The sequence below is a fragment of the Columba livia genome, chromosome 26 (genome assembly GCF_036013475.1).
Source record: "Columba livia isolate bColLiv1 breed racing homer chromosome 26, bColLiv1.pat.W.v2, whole genome shotgun sequence".
NCBI lineage: Eukaryota > Metazoa > Chordata > Aves > Columbiformes > Columbidae > Columba > Columba livia.
Window position 1 is genome coordinate 1,428,529 of NC_088627.1, and position 26,172 is coordinate 1,454,700.

The window sequence follows — 26,172 nt, forward strand, 5'->3', positions numbered from 1 at the left end:
TGACCCTTGCAGGGGAGCCTGGCGGTGGGCAGGAGGGTTTTGGGGCAGGGGGTTCATCTGCCTGCACTCCGTCTTCAAATCTAACTAGAACGAGTTTAGGAAATCAGAAAGACAAGAGAGGGAGCAATAAAGTAAGTAAAACCAGATAAAAATAACCCCAAATCCCTCCGTTCTTCTTTGATTCTTCCAGGTTTTTGTGTTGTTGGGTTTTTTTTTCACGCCAAGATTACTAATTGTCTAAAGCATCTCAATTTACTGGTTTCACTTAATCACAGCCACTTTGGAGATTATCAGCCTTCCCCACATGTTCGGTACCTTGTTTCCAAACTCAGCAGACCCACGGGGAGCAGCTCGCAAGTGCCTGCAGGAGCAACAGCAGCCGAGCGCTCCCCACCCCCACCCATCCCCATCCCCATCCCTCCCCATCCCTCCCCATCCATCCCCATCCCCATCCCTCCCCATCCATCCCCATCCCCCTCCCATCCCCATCCCTCCCCATCCATCCCCATCCCATCCCCATTCCCATCCCATCCCCATCCCCATCCCCATCCCCATCCCTCCCATCCCCATCCCCATCCCCATCCATCCCCATCCCTCCCCATCCCTCCCCATCCCATCCCCATCCCCTCCATCCCTCTGGCAGGGCTGTCAGAGCTTGATCGGCCCTGAAACCGACGCCTAGTCCCCCAAAGTTCCCGAGGACGGGATGGGGGGGGCGTGTGGAACAGGGAGGGGGTGCTGGGGGCACCGTTGTCAGCTCCTGGCAGCTCCCAGCCTTTGATTTGCACAAAAGAAAAGAGGGAGGTGGGGGAGGGAACGGATATGATTTATTCAGCAACTTCCTAACCGCCTTTTTTTTCCCCTTCTTCTTCTTTTCCAGGGGCTGTGAAATAACTGAAGCCGATGGAAAGGTGAAGTGCTGGGAGAGATGAAGGAGGCGCGTTTGAAGGCGTTTTCTTCCTTTTTGTCAATTCTCGCTGCAAAGCTTTTAATTCCTGGAGCTCAGTTTCTTCCTGGAAAGTCTGAGCCGCTGTGATGGAGGAAGGTGGGTTCTCTGCAGGTATCTGGGGTCCTGCCAGTTGGGCCACCATGGGCAGAGGATGAGGAAAGAGGTCTTGGTGTTCGGGGTGTTGTCTGGTTTCAGCCCTGGCATCATCTGTTGTCCCCTCATTGCCCTGCTGCCCACCCTGAGGTCACTAGAAGCAACTGGGAGGCATCTTGAGGCATCAATTGCTGTGCCAAATTTTCCTCATGGGAGGGGAAAAAAAGTCCCTTTTGTTTTTTAAGGAAAAAATATGATTGGAAACTTTTCTTTGTACTCAATTCGCCTGCTTTGGGATAGCTGCACACTCTGCTAACCCAATTGCATTTTTCACTCTTAAATAATAGAAACCACAGAACAGCTCCAGGAGCCGGGATACCTGCGGGAAGCAAGAGGAAACTGCAGGAACAGAGATGCCAGAACCTTCTGGCACAGCTTTTCCTGGGTGCAGAGGGACCCTCAGAGCCCTGCTCACCCCATCCTCACCAGGAATCCCCACTGGCTATGTTGTTCCCAGCATGGGTGCCCCTGGGAAACAGCAAAAGAGAGGGTCCCATTCCGCAGGAGCCATGGCTGGGTTTGCCAGCTGTCAGCACCCCAAAAAAGTCAAGTTTCCGATAGTTTCATTCTACTTAAAAACCAAAAGAGAATCGTGTTGCAAAGGTCTCATTTACAACCTAATCCCCTCGGTATCATGCACAGACTCCTTGGGAGCTCAGCTCCTCTCCTGTACACCCCACTTAGATCCGCGACTCTGAAATCCCTGCCCATTTCCTTGGGAACCCTCTTGACACAACCCGTGGCATGTTTAAAAACAAAATCACCATAAACTATTCGCCACAAACAACCCTGGCTCTTCCTGGCTGCACCAAAACTGACACAACCCTCTGCACCACCACTGACAACATCTGCATCCCTGGCAGGACAACCGTGGTCCTGCAGGAAGCAGCTCCTTGTGTGTGATTCATTGAAGTGGGGTGGGTTTTTTTTTTATTTCCCATTTATGAGCTGATCCTGATTTCTGCAAATGAATTTGTTATCTGCAAGTGTTCACCGCGTAGCTTATGCAAACAAATTTCAGCCCATGGGGTGTTTGCAAACTGTTCATTTCATGGTATGTGATTAGTAGAAATGGTCAGAAAATGGGTGCAAAACAATTTTTACGAGCTGTCCTCCCCACCCAGGCTCCTTAAACCTACATTTCCATCATTGCCTTTTTAACTGGATTTTGAAAAATATTAACCAGTGCATGATTAGTTGAACTTTTCACGCTTTGTTTCTAGCTAACAGCTCTAAAAGGAGGGAGGTTGATGCTCCCAGAAAGAGCAGACCTTTCTGAAATGCATCGATAAACAGAAAGCAAAGCCTCCCCGAGAACGCCTGAGCTCTGTTCACTATCAGCAAGTGACAGGACAAGAGGAAACAGCCTCAAGTTGCACCAGGGGAGGTTTAGATTGGATATTAGGAAAAAATTCTTCATGGAAAGGGTTGTGAAGCAGTGGAACAGGCTGCCCGGGGCAGTGGTGGAGTCACCATCCCTGGAGGGGTTTAAAATGCTCTTAGGGACATGGTTTAGTGCCAGTGTTAGGTTATGGTTGGACTCGATGATCCTGAGGATTTCTTCCAACCAAGATGATTCTGTGATTCTATAAACCACCAAATCTGTTCGCTTTACCCCTCCTAGAGCTATAGCGCCCACACTGTGGGCAGGGTCTCCATTGCAGGGCCACCCCTCATGCTGAGGCACGTAAAGCTGGTCCCAAATGGCCTGATGGTGATGACCCAGAGGTGAGACCCCGGTGGATGTCGGTGCAGACCCGTCCAGATCCCAGACCCTGTGTCCTGGAGGCTCGGGGTGCCGGAGGTGGCACAGGCAGCTCGGAGCAGAGTCGGCGGTTTCCCCGTGGGTTTAACTGCACTAACAGAAAATGGTGCCCGGAAGATTTATTCATTTAACGCATCTGGTAATTACATTTCAGCAGGTGGTATGTGGGGCCTGGATTCGTTCCACACACACCAGGCTCGGGAAGGCTCCAGTCCCACGTTTGATAAATCTCAGAATAGAATAAATAAATAAAATCAACAGTCCCCAGCTGCGAGTGCGGAGGAGGCATATCCTCTCCCCATGCAACGCGCTCCCCCTGCCTCCCGCACTCCCCCGCGCTGGGGCTGTGATTCAGCGCTGATCCCCTCCTCCCGGGGCGAGGATTCTCCTGCTCTGATGGTGTTCGGGTACCGCACACACATGCACAAGCACACACATCAGCACACAAACTCACGTGAGACAGGATGGAGAGGCAGCGTGGGTGGTGCAGGGGCACACGGACCCTGGGGTCACGTCTGCTCCCAGGGTCATGGGTCTGGCAGGGATGTGGACAGCAAGAGGCAGCAGGGAAAAGTGTGTGGGAGAAACAGAGAGGGATGGTGGCAGGAGGATGTGGAGCCAAGTGAGAGAAAAAGGAGCTGGGAATTGGTGGTGAGAAAGGGGACAGCCCGTGGAGTGATGACAGGCGAGAGACAACCAAAGGAAAGTGTGAGGCAGAGGATGCTGGAGGAGGTGGGTAGATGAAGATGATGCTGGGGAGGTATGGAGGGGACAACACCAAAAGCCTGGCTTGGGGTACACCCCAGGGGCTGAGGTACAGCCAGTACAAAGGGACTGAGCACATCCCTGGGGTGCCCGTGGTTGCACGTGGTGCTGCCCACAATGACAGGGCAGGACGTGGGAGTCGGGGTCCCAGAGGAGCTGGAGCTGAAGCCTCGTCCCCTCTGCGAGGAGCAGGGCTGAGGATGAGGAAGGTCAGGCCATGGCTTCCTCTCCAAGGGACCTCAGATTTTCCAGGGCTGTCCCAGCAGGGTTGGTGGTGGTGCCACCAGGGTGTGGGCACATCCCTAACCCCACCCTGGACTGTGCGTGATGGAGGCAGCTGTGAGAACAGCTGGATGCTCGCACCCCACCCGGAGCATGGGAGGTGTCTTGGACCAAAATACAAGGGCTCAACAGGGACCAGCCACCCTTTGCTTGTGCTTCTGGCCCGTGCCGGGGCTCTGCAGGGGTCTCCCCGGGGTGCTGGGGTGCCCAGAATGACAGACACCCGAGGCAGGAGCCAGCCGGAGGGCACTGCGTCCCACCGCACCCGGCAAAACGCGGCACAAAGACTGCGGCTGGATTTTATTTTTATACTTCACCTCCCTGCCCCCTTTGTAGAAATGACATAATTATGGGGATTTAATGTTCCACTTCTAAATTTCTTCATTTTTCAGGATAATTTCCACTATTTCATCAAGGAATAATTAATTGCATTGTCTTTAATCAGTTGTTTTACAAATCCAGCAGCGCAAGAAATTTTCATAGACAGACAATGCAGGCAGCTGCTCTTCCCTTCTGGGCGCATTAATGAAGTGAAAGAGTTCTAGCTGGAAAAAAATCGGCTGGCAAAAAATCTATTGACAGAGAGATTGAAAGGATCACAGTGTAATCCCTTAATGTGTCGGCAGGGAGGGAGAGGGGAGAGCTGGAGCCCAGGTGTGAGGGCAGGATTTGGGCTGCTGGGGGTGCTCAGGGCTGTGAAGTCCCTCACCCAGGTCCTTGGCATCAGGGGTCTCCGTCACACGAGTGATGAGATATTGCAGATCCCTTCACTGCTCCAGTTCCATGCAAAGCTCAGGTACCCCATATACACATGGGTGGAGTGGGAGCTGGTAGTCTTTGTGAATCCCCCAGTCTATCCAGGCTTCAGGGAGCATTTTCCACCTCCTTCTCCATCCCTTTGCACTGTGTAGTGGGTGATCGAATGAGACGGAGCAGTTCCACGCTACTGAAGCTTGGGCACAGCCCCATCCCACAGGGCTTGGGTGGATGCTCAGCCCTCCCCAGGGAGGGACGATGCCAGGGTCCAGCACTTTGATCTGGCCTGTGAGCTAATGAACTCATTGCAAACTGCAGCTGTGAATTTGTCATTCTCAAGGCTGTAAAGATGACAGGCCAACTCCTTCAACCAGCAGCCAAGCACCAGGACACTGCCCAGCCTCGACACCTCCTCTCCTCCTGGGCACAGCATGGCTGAGGTACCCCCGTGTCGGTGGCTGAGCCATCCAGGACGTTGATCTATAACAGAGAGAAAGGGACATTACTTCAAGAGCAGCATGTGTTGTGGTTTTCAGATGATTCTAAGCATATCTGTCTGCATGTATGCAAGGAAGAAGGATGAAGGTTGCTGTGGTTTTCCCTTGGTATATCTCTCGCAATCAGGTATCTGAAGGTTTTCCCTAGAGGCCTCAGCAGCAGTTATAAAGAAACCGGTGTCAGGAGAGAGGCCCCTGTTGATACAAGAAAGGTCATTGTCAGACACTGAAGAGACATGTGTCCAGGCGAGCAGGGTCTGGGGGCATCTCTGCTCCACAGCCAGAGACAAGCAGCTGCACCGGAGATAAGAAAAAGATAAGGACCCCCCTTCTGTCCCTCCTGCCTTTGCTCGGGTGGAGAAGGAATAACCAAGGGTTTTAATCCTGCTTATCTGGGAAGACTGGGAGAAGCTGGTTTGCTTTTCAGCAGCCCAGCAGAGAAGCAGAACAGCATCTGTCCTCATTTGTCGATAAGGGAGAGCGATGGTGACGGGAGGAAGTGCTGAGGATGCAGGAGAGAGCGGAGGAAAACTGAAAAGCTGAGGACACCCCAGGCATTCCCCAGGTGAGCTCTGTAACACCTTGTGCTGCTGAAAATGGGTGAATCGAGTTGCCCGCGTGTGGATGGCAATGCGGGGAGACGCGTGTGTTGATGCTACAGCGCTGAGCAGGTGGGGAGGTGGCCGGACACCACAGCGGCATTGCAGCAAGTGACTGCGTCAGGGCTCCTCCTTGGGTGGGTTTGTGTGTGCAGACCTGAGCGGTCGTGCCACTCCGGTTCCCTGGCACAAAAGCAATACCGAACTTGCACACACACGTGCCCAGGAGGACTGAATTTCTAAGTCACCTTCATGAATATTCGCAGTAAGTACCAGTGCGCTCTCCAATCCAACCCTGGCAGCAGGGCCATGTGATTTAACGTGACTGATTGCCATGTGGCCAGCACAGCTCAAAGAGCCCACACTAAATACCCACAGGATCCGCAGAGTTAAATTATTTGAAAGAAAATATAACTCTCACACAATTTTCCGTAACAATCACTACAATTGCAAGCAGCTTGCAAATATTCTGTGCATGAAAAGGAGCTGATTTTCTCTGGGGAACTTCCTACTCTGCTCCTGGAATAAGCCTCCTAAAGCAACACCTTCAACAGGTTTCCGTATTAGAAGCGTGTTCTTCGTTATTAAACTGCTTTATACAGTTATCACCCCAAACTCCTCTGCGGCGTAAACATATCATTCCTGGGAGAAGCTGTCAGTGGAGTGCCAAACTACAGCATGCAATTAAAGCCCTAAACAATGCAACACAATAAATCACCGGCACTATGGCCGGTCAGTGTCGCGAAGCATGGAGTAAGGATCTTAATTACATTTAGACCAAACAAGTATTAGATTATTTATGGGGTACTGTAAGTGCTTGACAATGGGTAGAAAGTCATTCCGCACGCATCCCTGGGCATTTCAGAGTCTGGATGAAGAGGTAGAGAAAGAGAGGGAGAGAAGTAGAGCCAATATCCATCACGGAGCAGTATTGGAAGGAAAAGAGCTGTTGCTTTAAATAAGGCCCAATTGCATCATCAATTTAAAAGCAATAGCAGCAGCACCTGAAGAAGGCAGCAGCTGCCATAGGTGGCCGAACCGCTGGAGAGCTGCCAGCACCCACCAGAGCCACCAGAAACCTCGGTACTTTGTCACACTGCAGCACAGTTTTAACCCTTCCACACTAATATCCAAGGCTGGAAAGAGCTTTGCTGCACCCAGGGGCTCTGCAGGAGCCATGGGGGTTGCTCCAGCTCACAGCTGGATTTTTGCACATTCCAGATGTGTCTAGGAACTGAACCTGGCTGGGAAATCACAGGGCTCAACTGGGGCCACATGAATCTACCTGCAACCATGGACCCTCAGGGCTCATGGATCCTTCAGAACGGTGTTGTGTTTAAGGCTCGGTTTGGTGCATGTTTTCTGTCCAATGACCTTGGAAAGCAGAGACTCTTCTCTGCTCAGGATGACAATTTCAGAAGGACTTGTGCTTGCTCCCAGGCTTTTTAAGTGCAGGACTGTTTCTGGAAAAGCTGCTTACAAAAGCTTCCTCTGGGGAAAGATGCTGAGACACGAGGGGTTCTGCCCCACTGCCCTGGGGTGAAACAGCCCTCCCTAATGCCGTTAAAGGGTCAATAATATTGGGATTTTCTGTACTACAGACCTGCAGTCCCCAGCCTCTCTGCTGGCACTCCTCGTCTAGACAGCCGTCCGTCCATGGCGGGACCTGCTGGGTGCCCTCCAGCCCACAGCTGTCCAAAGTAGGTCAAATGGGTCTGTTCTACCAGCAATTGTTTATTGGTATTGACCCTCTGGTTTGGGACTTGTAATTCCAGCTGAGCTGCCTGAAATCAGGCAAGGTGATCACAGCCTACATCCCCAGGAACCTTCGGTTCTGCGTGCAATTATTTGACTCCTTGTCCATCTCCTCCATGTCGCTTTTTTGACCCAGCTGAACCAAATTGGCTCCTTCTGCTCTGCCATGGGATCCTGGGCGTTGAGCTGTGGGGCAGCCCCATCCCGGCTGGGCTGTTTGCAGAGTGATGAGGAAGGAGCATTCCCAAGCCTAGGAAAAGCAAGGCGAAGCGTGCTGGGTGTTGAGGGGGGCAGACAACATGGATCCCAAATCGCAGGGCAGACTGATCGATCAAGCTGACAAGCCCAGCTTATCTCAGGCGCTGGTCCGAGGCCACACATGCCACGAGGTGGCCGCAGCTCCTGATTGATGCCAAGGTCATGGGAAGGCACAAAGAGGGGGAGGAATGGGAGCCCACTCGTTGCTGGGGATTATGCATCAGAGCTGGACCACCAGCAGCCACTGGGCTCCCTGGCCAGGCCAGTCAGTACCCAGGGCCAGCTGGGGATGAGGGGTGCCATGGCTGAGCCTTGCCTGCACTCTGGACACCTCTGCCATGGTGCAAACCACTTTGAGGAATTGGGAGTTAATGTTCATTTCTTTTTCCCCCCTCTCTCTTCTTTCTTTTTTTTTTAATTCCTCCCCACTTTCTGTCTCAGCAGCCGACAGGCAGTAAAAGACCCTTTGCAGTTGTCAAGGCAACGCGGCATCACGAAGACGGTGCCGTGAAGTGGCAGCAGCCACGGGCTCTGCTCTCCATCTCTGCCACTCCCCTCGCGAGGCCGCGGTGCAGCTGCCAGCGATGCCGCCCCGCGGGAGCACACCGGGTGGGCAGGAGGAAAGCGGGGTCCTCCCGCCCCGCCTGCCTGTCCCCGGCCCTGCTGCTGGTGACAGGGGGCTGGAGGTGACGTGGGACCAGCCCCGTGTGGTCCCTGCCCTGCTGCCTACCCTGCTTCCCCAAAAATAAGACAGGGTCTTATATTATTTTTTTCTCCAAAATATGCCTTTTTGTACATATATAGCTGCCCTGAACACTATTTAAATTGACTTTTTAAAATGAACTGTAACTAGGGGTAATTTTTGGAGTAGGGCTTATATTTTGAACATCCTGAAAAATCATGCTATGGCTTATTTTTGGGGTAGGTCTTATTTTCAAGGAAACAGGGTACATGCCTCTAACATCTGCTCTGCCCAGCCCTGTCTTCCCAACAGCACTGTAACCCCGCACCCATCACCAACCTGCATCGAAAGCATCCACTTTTCTGCCCTAATGAGCCCTCCATGAGCCTCCTCCCAGTGGAGACAGTGCTTGGGGTGCAATGGGGGCCGTTTACATCCTGCAAAACTGCTGCATGGACTCACCAGGACCACAGCAAGCCCTGTGATCCCCATGCTGGTCTTTTCCAACCAAAATGATTCTATGATTCCTATTTGGGAAAGCAAAGGCATCTTCTGGACATGATGAAGCAGGCAGATGAGACTGGCTAGAGTCTCTTTTACAGACCAGGCTCCCCAAAGAGGAGCACAAAATCCCAGGACAAGGAAAGTTTCCTTTGGCAGCAGCCGTCCTGGAAGCAGACTGGTGGAGAGCCTGGATGCCCCTGGGATGCACAAGGAGAGGTGAGGCAGAATGCCTTCCCACGAGGGATGGAGACCTGCGGATGGGCTGATGCCCACAGCTCCACAGTACTTGCCTGGTGCTGGGCTTCCCACATACCAGCCTTTCAGAGCGTTTGTGCATCTCCCCATCCCTCAGGCTGCACCATGTGTGCCTGGCCCCAGCACACCCCACTCTTGGCCTGGGTGCCCAGGAGGACCCAGCAGAGGCAGCTCTGCCCCAGGTGCCAGCTCTGCCCATCCCCACGCGGCGCTGCCTCGGGAGCACCAGCACACGTGAGAGCGGCTGCGGGAGCTGGCACGGGCGGCCGTGGCATCCGCACGCTGGCTGCGCGTGTAAACAGCCAGAAGGGAGGTGGCACATGCTCGCCCATGCCTGCCAGCGCGTCCCCTTCCCACAGAGCTGGCGGGGAGAGCCGCGTACACCCCTTAAGTGCTCACAGACACATCCAAGCTCATCCTTCTGTTTCCCCCAAACCAGGGAGAGCAGCCCCCATCCTGCTTTGCTGTGCATGAGGATGGAGCTCTGGAGGTTGGCGTGGAGCAGCACCTGCACCCACAGCCATTGTCTGAGCTGTGCTCTCTGTGGCATCGTTACCAAGTCCCAGAGCAGCAGCGTAATGGGAGCCCAGCGCCATCGCTGAGTTCTGCTGCTGACACCTCTGATAATCAGGGCTGGCTCACGATGAGCTGAGAGCTGAACACACGCTCAGTTCCCTGCCAGGTCTCTGCTCAGTGTGGGGAGCTGTGGGGCGGGCTGTGCATCCTGGAAGGAGGCAGGGGGGTCACCCCCGTGGGAGCAGGGGTTTTGGAGCAGGGTGGTGCTGTCTCAGAGCCCTTGGAAATGTGTGGGGATCATGAGCCCTCACCTCAAGCCAGGCACCCAGCACACCCATCTGCCTGGGTCCTGTGTGACTCTCCCAGGCTGGCATGTTTCCCAGCACCCCAAAAGGTGTTAAAACAGGGCCCATGAACCCAACACTGGGTGCTAACAGTGCTCAGTGGAGGGGCTGCAGGAGCAGATGCTCATCCTCGACACATTTGGCATTTTCTGTTGCTCTTGACTCCAGGGAAATGATTGCTCTGCTCCGAAGGATCTATAAATAGACATTGCCCACTAACCTCTGCTCCCCGGGGACCAGCGACGTGGCAGGAACGCGGTGATTGCTGCCAGAGCTGACGTCCCAGCCTCCGCCTGGGTCAGCACTATGTGCATCTCCCCAGAGCCGCCCAGCCTGCCTCTGCCACACCGGAGGGAAGGAGGCCAAGGAAATTATGTTTCTGAGGTAGGCAGTGTCTGGGGGGGCTTTAGAGGAGGGAAGATAGAATCATAGAATGACAGAATGATAGAATCATTTTGGTTGGAAGAGACCCTCAAGACCGTAGAGTCCAACCGTTAGCCCAACCCTGGCACTAGCCCATGTCCCCAATACCTTAATCTATGAGTCTTTTAAAACCCTGAAGGGATGGTGATTCAAGCACTTCCCTGGGCTGATGACACACAGCATCTCTTTGTGGTGCATAGGCACTCTGGAATGGCGTTGTCCTCAGTGTCACATCACTCCTGGCTGAAGTCCCTCCCCCACAGGGAGCCTGTGCCCAGCCTGTGCATCCCTGTACTAGCAGGCAGACAGTGGGCAGACACTGAGACCCCCACTTCTGTCCTCCTCAGGTCTTGGCAGAGCTGTCTCCACTGTGCTGAGAGCTCTTCAGGCAGCTGCCTGCTGTGGAGCCACTTCCAATGGAGCAGAGCAACAACTTTACAGATGCTGAGCCATGCTGGGGTGAAGATGACCATTCCTTCCCATGAAAACTTCAAAATCAGCCCCAGGCAGCACTGGGATGAAAACCAGGCTTTTTTCCATGGGAAATGACAGCACTGAGGAGGAACCCAGAAACAACCAGCATCTGGGGTCTCATTGGCATGTAGGATGCAGGTCCAGGTGTTGGTCAACACCATGCTCTCTGTCCCTACCCACCCCGAGGTCTGGGGTCAGCAGGGGACACAGCTTCAGGAAGATGCTCTTCCCCAGCAGTGGTTCTGCTCTGGGGACCTGTTCTGGGCATGGTTTCTTTGTGATGCACCCAGGGCCTCTCCAGATCAGCCAAGATGAAGATTTCTGCAGCACAAGCCACACAGATGGTGTCACAGGGCCAAGCTCTGCCCTTGCCCTCAGTGATGGAGGAGCAGGAGACCTCGGCTGGATTAGCGGAGCTGCCAGGGACAGGCAGGATGCGGCTGGCAGGTGGTCCCTGGCCACAGGAAGGTGAGGGAGGCGGATGTGGGTGGCAGAAGGTTTTAGTTAATGTATCTCCCACTGTGTCCTTGCCCGGATGACGAGTTTCCTCGAAAAGGAGGGGAGACAACGACCTCCCCACCCTGCCAGCTTGGAAAACCTCACCCAAGCGATGCCAGGATGTGTTGTATCATGTTTCCATGGTAACTGACATCTTACGATGCTGGAGCAGGCGTATGCGGAGTCATGCCACATGAATCACGCGAATCATCTGACCTCGGCATGATGGGGACAGACAAAGAGCAGAGACGCGCTCATTGGGGCCAATCTCCCGGGCTTGGACTCGGTCACCACTGCAGAGGTGGGTGCAGAGGAGGAGGAGCAGCTCTGGCATGGGCAGCGGCACCGAGACCACCTTCAGCATGAACCCAGAGACTGATGCAGCCCAGCGTGAGGAATGGAGGGGGCAGGAACCTGTGGAGATGCTGGGTCTGGAGCATCCTTGCTTGGGGCTGAGGGTAATGAGGGCAGAGGGGCTGCATGGTTTGAGCTCCGTGCGCTGGGTGCAGGACCTGGTGGCATCTCCCTGTTGCAGGGCAGGGACAATCGTGGGCATCTCTCCCTCCCTGCACCAGCTGCCTTTGCTTCACTCATCCTCAGGAGTTCATGCTGGAGGATTCTCCACAGCATCTCCCAGATGAGTTTAGATACATCTGGTTTTGCTGCCTGGCTGGGAAGCAACCGGGCACACCCGCTGTGGCAGATATGTGGCTTTGCGGGCTTGTTTGCCCAGGGGATGCGATTGATGGTCCCTTTCCAAATCCTGGATGTCCGCCTGTTCCCAAAAACAGGCGCAGGGCTGTGCTGCCCAAGCGTGATTTGTTCCTCCTGGGATGCTTGGCACAGGGACCGCTCTCTGTGGGTGGATGGGAGGGAGGAGGAGTCTGCTTCCGTCTGTCATGTTATTTAAGTGACACCTACCAGGCATCAAAGTCAAGGAGACCAAATTTTTCCATCTCAACTTGTTAGAGAGCTGAAATGTTTTCAACCCAACAGTGGAATATTAGCCCCTCTCCTCCTCCCAGATGGAGTGATCACAATTTTCCTCCAAAAAATGAGGACGAAAATTAGCTTGGTAGTTTGTTATCACTTCATCCTCCTTCATCTTTTCTTGGGGTGGAAAAAGGGGTGTAAAGGGAGAAGGCTTGAAGTGGGAGAAAAAAAAAGCCTAAACCCCCAAAAGCTGCATTTAATTTCATAAAAAATTCTGACTAAGATAATATGTTTATGTTTCTTTCCTTTCAAAATGAGTAATTTTTTACCAAGCAGCCTCAGGTGGGAGAACAGCAACAGAGACTTTCCCCAGTCAACATCCCTGAGAGCGTTGGTTCTTGTCAGCAGTGAATCTCCATAGAAGTCCATTTTTCAGCAAAATGTCCTTATGATGGAGCCATCCCCATGTCGCAGCAGCATTTTGCAATCCATGAAGCCTCTGGAGCCCTGGGTTACAAACATAGGAGTTCCTCCAGTCAGGAACAGATGTGCTACCAGGGGATGACCCTGACCCCCCGTACACCGTGCGAGCGGACAGCAAAAAGTGCTGCTGCGATGCAGAGCTTTGTGCAGTACAAATCTTGTCTGGGGATACTTAGCCCTAAAAGTAGAAGAAAAATCCTCTTCTAGCCAATTTATCCTGCTGTATCCACCCAGCTCTAGTGAGATCTCACTGGAGGCATCAGGGTGGGGATCCAGAAACAAGAGGGAGTGAAATTTGCTCTTCTGGAAACAATAAATGCCTTCTGCCTTTTACAGGCAGTTCCTGACCTTGCTGCAGCTGATGGGCAAGTTTATGGTCTTGCATTTTAGCTAAATGGAAGAGGCAATTATTCTTCTGTTCGGATTAAAGTGACTTTAGGAACAGAAATGCTAAATGAGGGAAGAGCCCAGCAAAAGCTGACCCAGGAAGGAAAACTGGGGTCTCCTAGGAGAACAACCAGAGATGGGAGGGCTGGCAGAAGGTAACTGTAAAGCAAAGGGCAAGTGGAGACATGGCAGTGGTGCTGGTTTTAACAGGAGGAGCAAGGCAGCGGGACTTGGTGGTCAAGCAGCCATGGCCATTGCCAGCAGGGAATTGTTGCTGCTTGTTTGTGCCACCCACACTTGGTGGAAAAGGTCCCCACCTCCAACCCACACACCAACAAAGGGCTTTTCCAGAGAAATCCCTGCTCCTTCATCACTAAGAGCAAACTACTATGGCCTCAGGGCTTGCACATCACCGAGGCTGAGGGGATAACCAGACAAAAAACCCTGATGCCTTTCAGCTTCCCTGCGCTGGTGAGCTGGAGCTCCCCCGGCTCCTCTGCTCACGGGATCCAGCTGCTCTCCAGCTTTCAGCCCAGAGGAAGGTGCATTCGCCAGTCATGGGGAGGAGGAGAGGGGGCTCCGAGCTCATCTGCACAGGACATGGGAACAGCTCAGTGGCCTCATGAGCCCTGGAGCAGCGCAAATTTGGGGCAGATTTCATATGGATGTGAGCTCTCACATCCTCTCCACACATATTCCCACCCCTGAGCAGAGATGCAGAAAGAGGTTGGGAGTAGCAGCCCTGTGCTCTGACAGTAGTGCCAATTTGGGTGTTTTTTTCTCTAACCCCCCACACTTCCCCCATGATGTACCCTCAGCTGTCCGATTGCACTGGAGTGGGAGGCTGCTGTCCCTTCGCTTGGCTTTCTCTCTCCTCCCAAACTCAGCAGTTTCTTCCCCTTCCCCAGCTGGGCTCATTCTGTGCAGCCTGTGCTGAGATGGGACATGCGGCCTGGGTGCCCTGGGAAGGCTGTTGGAGACCCAGGGCTCTGTTCTTCTCGGGTCCTGGAGAAAGCCACCTCACGCGATGCTCGGGCTCGCTGGTAGCTCGGAGGCCTGATGGTAATAAATGAGTCAGGAGCACATCTGCACACAGCGGAGACACTCCCTGCCAAGTCGCTGCACTGCAGGACCACTCTCATCTGTCTCTCTTTAACAGGAACAAATGGAAATGAGCGAATCAATTAACACAGCACATTAGCAAAATGTCAGAGCCTCCCAATCGCGCTTAACCCTTCCCTCTGCCAGCCCGTGCCAGCAGACCCACTCGGGCTGAGTCAGCAGCGCAGGTTGTCCCAGACACGGTGGCTGCGGCAGTGGGACCTCTAGAGTAGAGCTGAGATGGCAGCAGGGACCACATCCCTTGGGCTGACACGGAGGTGGGAGCTGTCAGGGCTGGGGACAGCAGCTTGTGCCATGGGGACCGCAGCACAGCTGGACTGCAGCTCCCTCCATAGCTGCAGGCATCTGGGAGCAGGTTTCCTCTGCATCAGGGCCAGGAGAAGGACATGTCTGGCCACCAGCTCCTCTATTTCCCCCCAGGCTCATCCTTGCCTGGAGAAACCCCAGTGATGTGGCCAAGGCATCCTGCATGTGCTGAAGCCTGTGCGGATGGAGAACAGTGCTGAGCAGGGACAGAAAACCAGCATGGGGCTGGGCTTTCCCGCTGTGGGATGCGTTACAGCTCTGATCCCACTTGCCAGCGTGGAACAAGAACTTACATACTCTAGATCAGTTGTTCCTGCACAGCAGTGCTTGCATGTGTGCAAGCAACAAGGACATCAAGCCCTCCTCTTCTTTACCACTGCCACAGGAGAGCTGTATTAAGGCTTAATAAACTCTCATCAGCTAATTAATAATTAGACACACTTGTGTCTGAAAGCCTGGCTCCATTGGTGGGATGATGCACCTCAGGTCTCCTGCCAGGCACAAACATCAGGATCTCCAAACCATGCCCCAGAAATCCAACAGAGGTGGGGGCTCTGAATGACCAGGAGGAATCCCCAGCTCTGCACCACCCACCAGCAGCCTAATGGCCAAGGGTCACACAGGTGGACCTGCCACATCTCCCTCCCTCCGTCCCTCCCACAGACACAGGTGTGGAGCAGTTTGTGGCCAGGGCTGGATCTAGCCAAGTCCTTTCATCATTATTTTGCCTTCTTTTGTTCTTGCTTCAGGGACAGCCCAAAGACAGTGCAGGGGGTCTCTTCTAATGCTCTCAAGGACCCTTTGAAATGCTCCAAAAGAAAAAGGCAGGGAGGAGCAGAGCAATGACAGCGAAATTCCTGCATTGTGGTGTGGGGTGATTACCCACCCTCAACGGTCTCTAATCCGCTGCCATCGACTCCCACAGGAGCGCCCGGCTCTGCCCTCCCTGCTGCATACAAATCTGCCTGCAGAATAGGGACGGATTGTCAAGGCATCACCTCGATTATGCGACGTGGCCCTGATAGCTCGGGGACTTTGTGTCCAAGGCTCCCTGGGCCCTGGAGAGCATGGGGTGTGAGAACTGCGATGCAAAGCCGAGGGCACTGAAACAATCATTGCCATGAATTAATAATGTTCTGTGTGTCTATGGGCATTTCCAGCTGGAGGTTTCGAAGCACTTTGCAGGCACTAATGAGGAGGAGCCAGGTGGATGCAGACATGGAAGGAGGTATCCGAGCTCGGAGTGCTGCAAAGCGGGGATGCTCCCGGATGCTGTGGTCCTGTCCCCAATCCCTCCCAGTTCAGGGATGCTCTGAAGGGACTGTGCATGGCTCGGTGGGAGCATCTGTAATCCTCATTTCAGCCCTGTCATGCTCCTCTGCAGGGGCTGTCAGGGCTCAGGGCTGATCCGCATCGGCGCTGCGGTTAATGGGCATGGCAGGGGCCCGGCTGTGCTGATTGACACGTCAGACATCAAAGCTGTGTGAGACCTGGCAGCGCCGTCACGGAACTGTGTGCCAGCCCTCTGCACAGCCCCGTCCGACACAAAAGTCGCCTCTTCCTTCTCCCCCTGTAATTCCTGAGCATGCAAGACCAGTATCGGTGATGGGGACTGGTCCAGGCTGACCAAACCCTACGTGGTCCCTCGCCCCTTTCCTGTGTGCTCCTGCATCCCTGTCCCAGAGAGCCCAACGGGCATCTGAGTCTACCTGAGAGCAGGGACAAGGCTCTGGCCTCTGAGCATGGTGGCTCTAGCTCCAGCCCTACCTGGCTTCCAACCACCCAAGCCACACAAGCCGAGAGAGCTTGGGCTCCAGGGCAGCCTGCTTTAAAACCCAGAGCAACTGCTGCACTCTGGGGGCTCACCCTCCTCTCCCAGCAAGCCTGAAATATCTTCAGAGATGCCCACAATCTTCCAACACCTTTGGATGAGGAGATAAAACACACCAGGCTGGTGGGTCCAGGTTTGTTCCTCTATGGCTGTGCAAACCTGCAGGGATCCTCCATGCATGGTGAGGGTGCACGTCTGGATGGTCATTGTGTGCTGTGCAGGCTCCTTCCAAAATCAGGGCTGGGCAGTCACCTACCAAGCAGCCAGACCCCAGGTAACAAAAGAGACACACCCCCCCCAAAAAACAAAACAAAAACAAAAACAAAAAAAACCCAAACATGGTTAGATTCTTATTTCCAAGCATGTTCACGATCAGTTTCTCCGCTCGTATTTTTTACCTATCCATCTATCCATCACTCCTCTCTCCATTCCTCCTCCTTCCCTCCTCTCTCCAGCGCTTCACCCCTTGTCTCTCCACAGATTTCTCCCCACATCCAGTCCGTCTGTATGTAGCCATCTGTTTGTCTGTCTCTCTAACCATCTGGGTGTCTGCCTACAGTGTTTGCTGTGTCTCTAAAGCATATACAGGCTGCATGTATAGATCTATCAATTGGAAGCCTACTTGCCAGTCTCTCTAAGCTGTGTTCTGTGGGCTTCATTAACATGCAAATTAGCAAGATCTGACTGGCTCACTTAGCTGCTACTTCTCTTAGACAGCCGTGCAACAATGCAAATACTAATGAGGCTCTGGAAATGGCACTTGCTCCATTGCTAAGCAAGCATGCACGCAGAGCAGGCTTTGGCAACCTCCGGCACGCCATCCATCCTCACACCTGCGGGAGGACTCGGGACAGAAGGGATGGGTGATGGATGGATGATTAGGGGCACTGATGCGGAAAAAGAGGAGAGAATTCCCGCTCTGACGGGGATGCCAGTGCTCCCAGCCCCAAGATCCTTGGCTCCGAGATCCCTTTGTCCTCGGTGCTACATGCCGCTGCTCTGGACCCCAGCCACCAACGGGATCCCCCCGCTCGGGAGCACGGTGGCCTCATCATCGCAGCCGGCATGGTTCCACATCTCTTTATCCACATCAAAACCCAGAGCATTTCTAAATGGTGACTGAGCCTGGACAGCACGTATCTACCATTGTGAGGGTAAAGTGGGAAGGATAAAATGTTGAGAAGAGTAAAATATTCAGATGTCTGAAGGAAAAGTCATCTTAACAGAGATTTACTTTGGAGACTGTGTAGCTTCCCTGTTCTCCTGTCCTAACATTAGTGGCTCTCTCGCATTTGCATCTACCACTGGAATCTTTAGCACCAACTGGTGCACGAAATGGTGAGCCTGGAATCCTGGCTTGGCCAGAGAAAGCCATTAGAGGTTTTGTTTTGCATTCAGTGTAAGTATCATCTATATTCTGATGGACAACGCTGACATATGTTTTTAGGACCGTCTTCCCACCACGCCAGCATGCTGGTTGTTACTTTCAGCCTCTCTTGTGTTTGCAGGCTCTGATGTCCATGGGTTATATATCTCTTCTCCACACTGTGCTCCCTTTCCCCAGACAAGATGTGGAGCTGGAAAGCTGTGGCACGGCTGCTATTGCAAAGTCCCAAACCCATCTCCCAGTGGAGAGAACAGAAACGCTCTTGGTCAGCAAGTGCAGCCGGACTCTGCCGCAGGGCTCGGGAGATGCTCCTGCCTCCTGGTCCCTGCTCGAGAGCTGCGCTGATCCTGTGATCGCCTGCTCTTCTCCCTGCAAGCACGTAACGTGAGTCTGGGTCGCCATGGGGGAAGTTTTCTGTTACTCTTCAGCTCCATCGCCTCCTCTAATGATAATTCAACCATACACCTCCTTGTAAAACATCGAAAATGATCAAACGCTGTGCAGTGAGATGAAGGCACCTCATCTTAGGAACCTGGTTTCCGTATTCCTTTTTATCCTGGAGATAAAATACAGAACCATTTGCTCTGGCTGCTGTTGCAGTCTCTTGCCTTTCCTCACCCGCACCTCTACCCAACCCCTTGGGAAGGAACACCACAACACACCCGGACTGCTTTACTCCCAGTCCTTTTCATCTCGACCCTGACTGCTGTTGTGGGAGAAGCACAAACTGGCTCTTGCGAGCGCTCACCAGGGCCCGGAGGGATGTCCCTGTCTCTTCTCTGACAAGGTGATGCTACTATGTAGGTTCCTACAGCTGGTGACAAAGCCAGAGCAGGCATCATGCACATCCCACCTCTCCCAAGGAGACAAGGTACTGGCTTAGAGACAAGTGCCTAAGTTTAGGTATCACATTTGCAGGGGTAGAGGAGGGACAGGAGCTGTTGCTCTCTGTGTAGGAATTGCACTGGATGGAGATCGGCTTTCTGTGCTGCGCCAGCCCTGCAAATATCTCTACTTACAGCTTTGAAGTTGGGCTCAGCTGAGGCACTGAAGTTTAGCAGATAACGGAGCTGTTTGCTGCTGGATGCCAGGTGGGTTGTGCCAATGCAAATGCTACACGGGGCCCCTGGCAATTCTGACTCTTCTGCGACTTGGCATGACCAACCCATTGCAAACAGAATTTTCAGACTAGGGTCCACATTCCTTGCTCGGGAAGACTGGCCACACATGCAATGCATGTTTGCAAAGCAAAACAACAAAAAAAAGCTGTGTGGGAAGCCCCATGGGTCGGGCACTGGCAGTTCCAGAATTACCTCTCTGAGGAATTGTCTTGATTTTCTTCTCCTGGCAGGAGAGCCCCACTGCAATGCAGGGCAATAGGGAGGAGCCGTTCCCCTCCATCACTTGTCTCTGCTGGCTCCTCAGCTTGGCAGCGCCCAGGGGCTCCACTAATGCATCCATGGAAGGGAGGGCTCCATTTTCCAGCCCTGGACTCTGTAAACTCAGTGGTTTTTTCCCCTGAGAAATGGCATTACTGTTTTGAGAGGATGCGGAGACCTGCTGTGGGGGGAATCTGTGGCAGGATAAATCGATCTGCTGAAATTGCTCTGCTCTGGGGATACCAGCATAATAGCACCCTGTGCTTGGCTGCACTCCCTGTTTGCACATCACCAGCCTCAGCAGCTCTTTGGGTCTCTTCCCACTCAAGTGTGGCCTCCAGCACTGGGCTGGTCTCCTCATCATGATGGGCTGATGCTCACGATGGGCCTTCAGTGAAATGTGCCCTGTTGGAGAGCATGTGATGAACACTCCCCAAATGAGATATTCCCTCATTGCTCTAAGCTTCACTGTCCCCCCCAGCTCCCTGATGCTCGGCTGTCCCTCGCCTTGGTTGCGGTGTCACCGTCATGTCTCTGGTTTGACCCGAGACTGCCCGGCTGCGGAGACGCATCCTGAGGTTTTGTGGATGTTCATGAAGGACGGAAGAGCATCTACATTTTGTGACTCCAGAGTACCTTGTTACCAGTGTTTAAGGCTGCACAAAGCCTGAATGTCCCCATGTTGCTACTGCAGCCTGGCTTTCCATCAGCCTCTGGCCAGAGGTGCAGAGCTCTCTGTCTCCCCTGCCAAACACAAGCTCAGAGCAGAGACCTGTCTGGTCAGACCTGCATTAAACCCAAGACAGGTCCCTGCTCACTGTAAGAGGCAGGAAGTCATCCTAGAAAATTATTTTAGTGTGGTCAGAAACTAGTCTTGATGGTCTTACCTTGCTCTTATCTTTCATTATTCATGCTTTGCCTTAGACTGGTGTCTAAGATCTGGCCAGATTTGCAATATACCCAGTGAACACTGTGTCCCATGAACTTTCCTTTATCATTGCTCAGCATGATTGTTATCTCTTCCCTTCCTGGGGACTGCAAACACCCCACTTGCTGGCAGAATGAACACCCTGCAAAGGGCCCTGGCATTTGGTGAGGCTGACAAAGTGGCAAAGTCTTCCCAGCAGTGGCAGCAATTCAGAGATCAATACACGCACTTGGGAGACTGGAGAAGAGGGGGGAGCACTAGTACCCCCCTTTGTACAGCTCTTCCTAACTGCAGCACACACACATGCTCACACTGCACCCCTGTGCTGGAGCTGGGTGGGTTCTGCCTTGAGACAAAGCATCTTAGAAAATTGCCAGTCATTTACCGGCTATAAAATAACAAGGGAGTAAGGAAAGCAAGCGACACCGTCATTTCAGCTGCTGTCCATCTCGCGCTCCCATCTCCGACAGCTGGAGACGGGGCCAAATAAAACATCTGCTTAATTTGACCTGTCGACTCTTCAGGGAGAATTGCTTGCGTCCGCCGATGCGAAGGTCACCTCATTAAGAGGAGCAAGAGCTGCGTCCCCGGTGCCGCGGAGGCTGGGTGGCTCCAGCCTGCTGAAGGGTGACCTTTTCTCCAGGCACACGCCGTGAGGGAGGAGACGGGTCCTGGCACACGTGCTCCGACCCGAATGGCAGTTAGTTCTGCAGACACTTACACGTCCCGAGCACTGGTTTTGAACTTTTCATTCTCACGAGCTTGTCAGCTCTTGAAAGCAGCGAGTGCCTGCAGTGTCTCTCACTCGCTGATGGGGTGGGCAGGATGCTGGTGTGAAACTGCTCCCTCCCTTACTGGCAGGGCTTGGGAGAGCAGGATCAGACCCAAGATTGCCCCCCACACAAAGGTCCATTTTGAGCCCAACGTGGACAGACCTTTCATTTTGCAGCATATCTACACACAACTGGGTCTCAGCTTCCCAGAAAACAGGCTGGATGGGACACAGATGTGGCTGATGAGCAGCCCATGGGGCGGCAGCTTCTAGAATTATAGAATTGCAGAATCATTTTGGTTAGAAAAGACCGTTAAGATAATACACTGCCCTGGGCAGCCTGTTCCAATGCCCCACAGCCCTTTGTGGAAGAAATTGTTCCCCACATCCAACCTCAACCTCCCCTGGTGCAACTTGAGGCCGTTTCCTCTGCTCCTGGCGCTTGTTCCTGGGGAGCAGAGCCCGACCCCCCTGGCTCCAAGCTCCTTTCAGGCAGTTCAGAGATCAGAAGGTCTCCCCTCAGCTCCTGTTCTCCAGCTGAACCCCCCAGGTCCCTCAGCCATTCCCATCACACTTGTGCTCCAGCCCCTCACCAGCTCCGTTCCCTTCTCTCCACTTGCTCCAGCACCTCAAGGTCTTTCTTGGTGTGAGGGGCCCAAAACTGACCCCAAGATTCAAGGTGCAGCCTCACCAGTGCCCAGCACAGGAGGACACTCACTGCCCTGGTCTTCATGGCTACACCATTCTTGATGCACAACTTGTGTGCACAACTCCCTGGAGCAGCCCGGCTTGTTGTACAGAGCAAATGAGGGAGTGAGAGCCCCGCAGGACCCTGGATGCAAACCTTCCTCCCAGCCCCACGCTCTTCCTCACCCCAGCCATGTCTTCAGTGTTTGCTGAGCCCCGTGGACCCCATGTAGGGCCAGCAGCAACATCTGCGCTGCAGGACAGAAAATGATGCTTGGTTTCCCTGACTGCCTCAGAGGGGAGGTTTTTTGCCTTGTTCATGTTATCACGGAGCTGGGGAAGGAGAACATCGACTTTCCTTGCCAGCAAGTGTGGCGCTGGAGCTGCCGCGCTCCCCCAGCAGCTCGGCAGAGCGTGTTGGACGGCGCATCTCCCCGGAGAGCTGCCCTTCCACCCCTTCCCGGAGCAGGAGAGGAGAGACATGCCTGCCCCCTCCCTTGCGCTGCCCTCCACAGACCTTTAATTCTTTCTCCTCTGATGTTAATCTTGGAGGTGGTGCACAGGTCAAGTTTAATATGCTATCCTGGGGGAGTTTCATTTAGAGGCAGTGAGAGGGAGACTGGGGATTCAATTAGGGTTTCCCATGTAGTCCGAGAGCATCACCAGCTTCAAAAGGCAGCAGGCTGTGCTCAGCAAATGCCAATGGAGACAGCTTCCCGTGGACTTGGCTTTTACTGACAGCTCAGCCGTTACCCGCTGTGTCTCTGCCCCTCGCTGCCGACCCCCAGCTCAGAACCCACACGCCACTGTGCTATTGCTCAGAGCTGCTCTCAGGGGATGCTCCTGATGCACACGCACATCTCCTGACTCACGTCCACATGTGTGTGCTAGTGCCCAGCTCTGCATGCTGATGGAAGAGCAGGGGCAATGGCAACGGCATGTCCGCTCACTCCTCCCCCTGCCTCAGTTTCCCCATCTGGTGAGTAGGAATCACATTATATGGAGGGGCACTTAGGGATGGTTCTCCTGTGAGGTCAGTGGGGTGGGTGTACCCCATGAGCACAGGGGTACCTGTCTGCTGAAGCATTTGCTGTGGGTGTCAGGTGTAAGGAGCCATGGAAGGAGGAATGTTGGTTTTACAACTGTGGATCCGAGGCCTGACCCCAGCAGGTGGGGACTGAGAGCCATCAGCTGTCAGACCCTGAATGTAAAACAAAGCCCCTTAGCACTAATTGTGGAATGCAAACTGATTCCTGTGGTTAAAAGTTAAGCTGGGGGAAGGTCAGCTAGAGAGCCAAGAAACCATACCTTAAATGGAAATAAATCAATAAGGGGAGGGTTGTTAGAACTGGAGTAGTGAGAGAAGTAAACTGAGGCAGGACATCCAGGGACTGTCAGGTAGTCTGTGAATCCCATACCCAACCAATGGGGAACAGGAGAGTGAATTTGCGGCTGGGATTAGGGTAATATAAGCAGGGGCTTTTGCCCTGTTCTGTGTGCTTGCTGTTAAGTAAGACTCCTGGTTTTGCAAAATCATTAATAAAATATGCTTTGCTGAGAGACCCTGCCTGAGCCTATTATATTGGCAAGATGGCAGTTTCTTACACCAGGAGGATGCTGATGGCACCAGGCAGCCAGTTCCCCCCCATGCAGACCAGGAGACTTCATCCCCATCCACTGCTTGGGCACCCGTAATGCGAAAGGACAGGCTGTAAAAGACTGTGATGGGGATCATAAATATCCATTAGACCAGCTTTTAATCTAACACTGGGGATGGCGGTGAGCAGAGCCAGGACCCTGGCAGGCTGCGTGCGGGAGCAGGTGGTGCACAGACAGCTGGGCACTCGGGCATCCCACCCAGGACAAGCCATCTCTGCAGAGCCAGGACAGTGCCCGGGGACGGGAGGACACCTTGCCATGCTGCCTCCTCCCGGGAAAGAGCTCCAGGCCAGCGCCAGCTGCATGGGGACTGATATGACACCGATTCGTCAAGGAGAAATACAGTCTGCACCCAGAGAAGATGGCGAAGCCACAGTCCTTCTTCCACCAACATTGCTCCAGCAAATGGGAAAGCAGGTCTCCGCCTTCCCCGCCCTTGGAGGATGGTAGGTTCACAAAGGGAAAAATTAGCTCCTCTCCATCACTGCTCAAACAAAACCCCATGTAGACCCCTCAAGGAAACCCTGGTACACAGACCTGGCTCTTGCATCCAGCCTGTCCTGCTCCACAGGGACAAATGACTCCCTGGAGCTCCTCCAGGTAACAAGGGCATCATCTCTCCTAACTCCTGTTGATGAGTTTTTCTCCACTTCATGTGCAATGTCTTCACTTTCCTCCCTGCCAGCCCTGCCATTCACTATTTATGGCTGTATGACATTAAACAGGTCACATCTGGTGTCCTTCCCCTGGTTTCAGCCCAGGACAAAGTGCCCCTGGATCACTGCCGCCTCTGCCACGATGCTCTTTGCTGGAGCCAGCTGCGAGATGGCCGCTCGTTGCCCTGAGAACCTGCTGTTTTCCCAATGCAGACCTTTCAACAACCTACAAATTTGGTGGGGGGGGAGGGAGAGGTTGGAAATTTCACCCAGAAATATCAAAATGTTTAGCTGGGTTTTGATGCTGCTGAATCATTAAACAGTAAAACGCTAGATAGAATAGAAATGTAGATTTGGAGTAATGCGATAATATAAAAGCCCAAATGGAATGAAATCAAATGATAATGTCAAATTGAAATGTTCATCTCTCATTGGAAAGAATCCTTTCGACAACACTGAAACAAAATGTGAAAGTTGAAATCATTTGATTTGACACTTCTCCATAGAAAAAAAATCATCAGGATCGACACATTCCCAGGAGATGTTCAGATTTTAAAAGCTGCTCTGCTGGAAAAATGTTGCCAGACAGAAATAAGACAGAGCAAACGAGGTGGTTTCTCCCTCTGCCCCCTCTCCGAGTGCCAGCGGTTTGATGGAGGGAAGATGAATGCAAAGGATGCTTGGAAGGGACAGGGCAGGTTCTGCCCTCGGCTTCTCTCCTTTACCAACCTGCTCCCCAGACCTGTGCCTGACCCTGTCCCGTCCCTGCCAGGGCCACCCCGGCCAGGCACCTGCGTGTCACCTGCTCCTCCTGCCCGCGTCTTCCACTGTTTCTCATCACTGTCGGCAGCAGCCCCGCAGCTCACGTGGGAGGTTGTTCTGCAGCAGCAAAGCTGGGGCTCTGGGATTTCACAGCCCATCGGCTTGCCCGGTCCTGTCTTTCAGCATTTTTATTGTTGTTTTTTTTATGACCACTCTTGAGTCCAGCACACCTGCCAGAACAAGGCTTGCTCCGAGACGCAGACCCGGGTGGTTTGCACCCCTTCGAGCGCTTTTTGGCTTGCTCAGTGTGGTGAGGGGTGCCTGAAGGCAGTGGTGGCCCAGTGATAAGTGACACTCACCCTTCTCTGCACATGTTTTGATAACCTGGCATCTGCCTCCAGAAAATACTGCCCTAGGGGTGTGCAGAGCCCCCAGCCAGAATCACTGCCCCAAACCCTTGGCATTACCTCTAGCCTGGCCTAGAGGAGAGGGCGTCATCACCATCCTCCTGAGCTGGTCAGAGCCCCCTGCTCCCCCCGCTGCATTACCAGGTCTCCAGGGCTTTCCCAGGCTGACAGGGGAAGGCAGGAGACCCGGCAGTGCCAGCGCAGAGCTCGGTGCCCCGCAGCACAGCCGTGTCTGTGACAGGGGTTCCATGCCCAGAACACCCAGCAAAGCCAGGTTTTCTGCCTGTGCAGGGTGAGAACAGGATGCAGCTGGGGCCAAACTGCTCGCTCCCTCCTCTCCGGGCTGCAGAGCTCGCCAGGGCCCGGGCTGGTACTAATGAAGATTTCCTGGAGCGCTTGCTTAGCAGAAAATGATTGGTTACACCCGAGCTCGTAATTAAAAAAAAAAAAAAAAAGAGAGCGAGTGCACTAATGGGTATTTATTTGACTGTTACCTTGTCATGTATTTATCGATGCAGATAAATTCAAAATCATTAAATGCTTTACGAGGCCTGACAATTTACAGCCCCTGTCAGCGCTCTGTGCCCTGGCTCTGCAGCGGGGGAGCAGCGCGGTGCGGCGACACAGCCACGGACAGGGGACAACCCTGCTCCCCGCCCCCGCCCTGGGGTCACGGACAACCCAGGGTATGTGGGAGCAGGGGTCCAACAGCCCAGGATTAAGTGTGGCAGGTAATAAAGGTGCTGAGGCGCTGCTGTGTCACCATCTCCACGCTGCAGGGATATACGGTGGCAGCGACAGGAAGCGCAGCCCGGGTGCGACGGGCACGGGGGCAGTTGCATCCCCCCATGAGATCCGGAACCTTCAATGGGGTGGTTGATGGGTCTTCAGCACCTTTTGTGCCCCATTGTGTCTGTCCCCGCGTCCACACCCAGCCTGGTGCCGACGGTCACGCTTTACCCCACCCCGGAGCAGGGTAACCTGACCTTAATTTCACC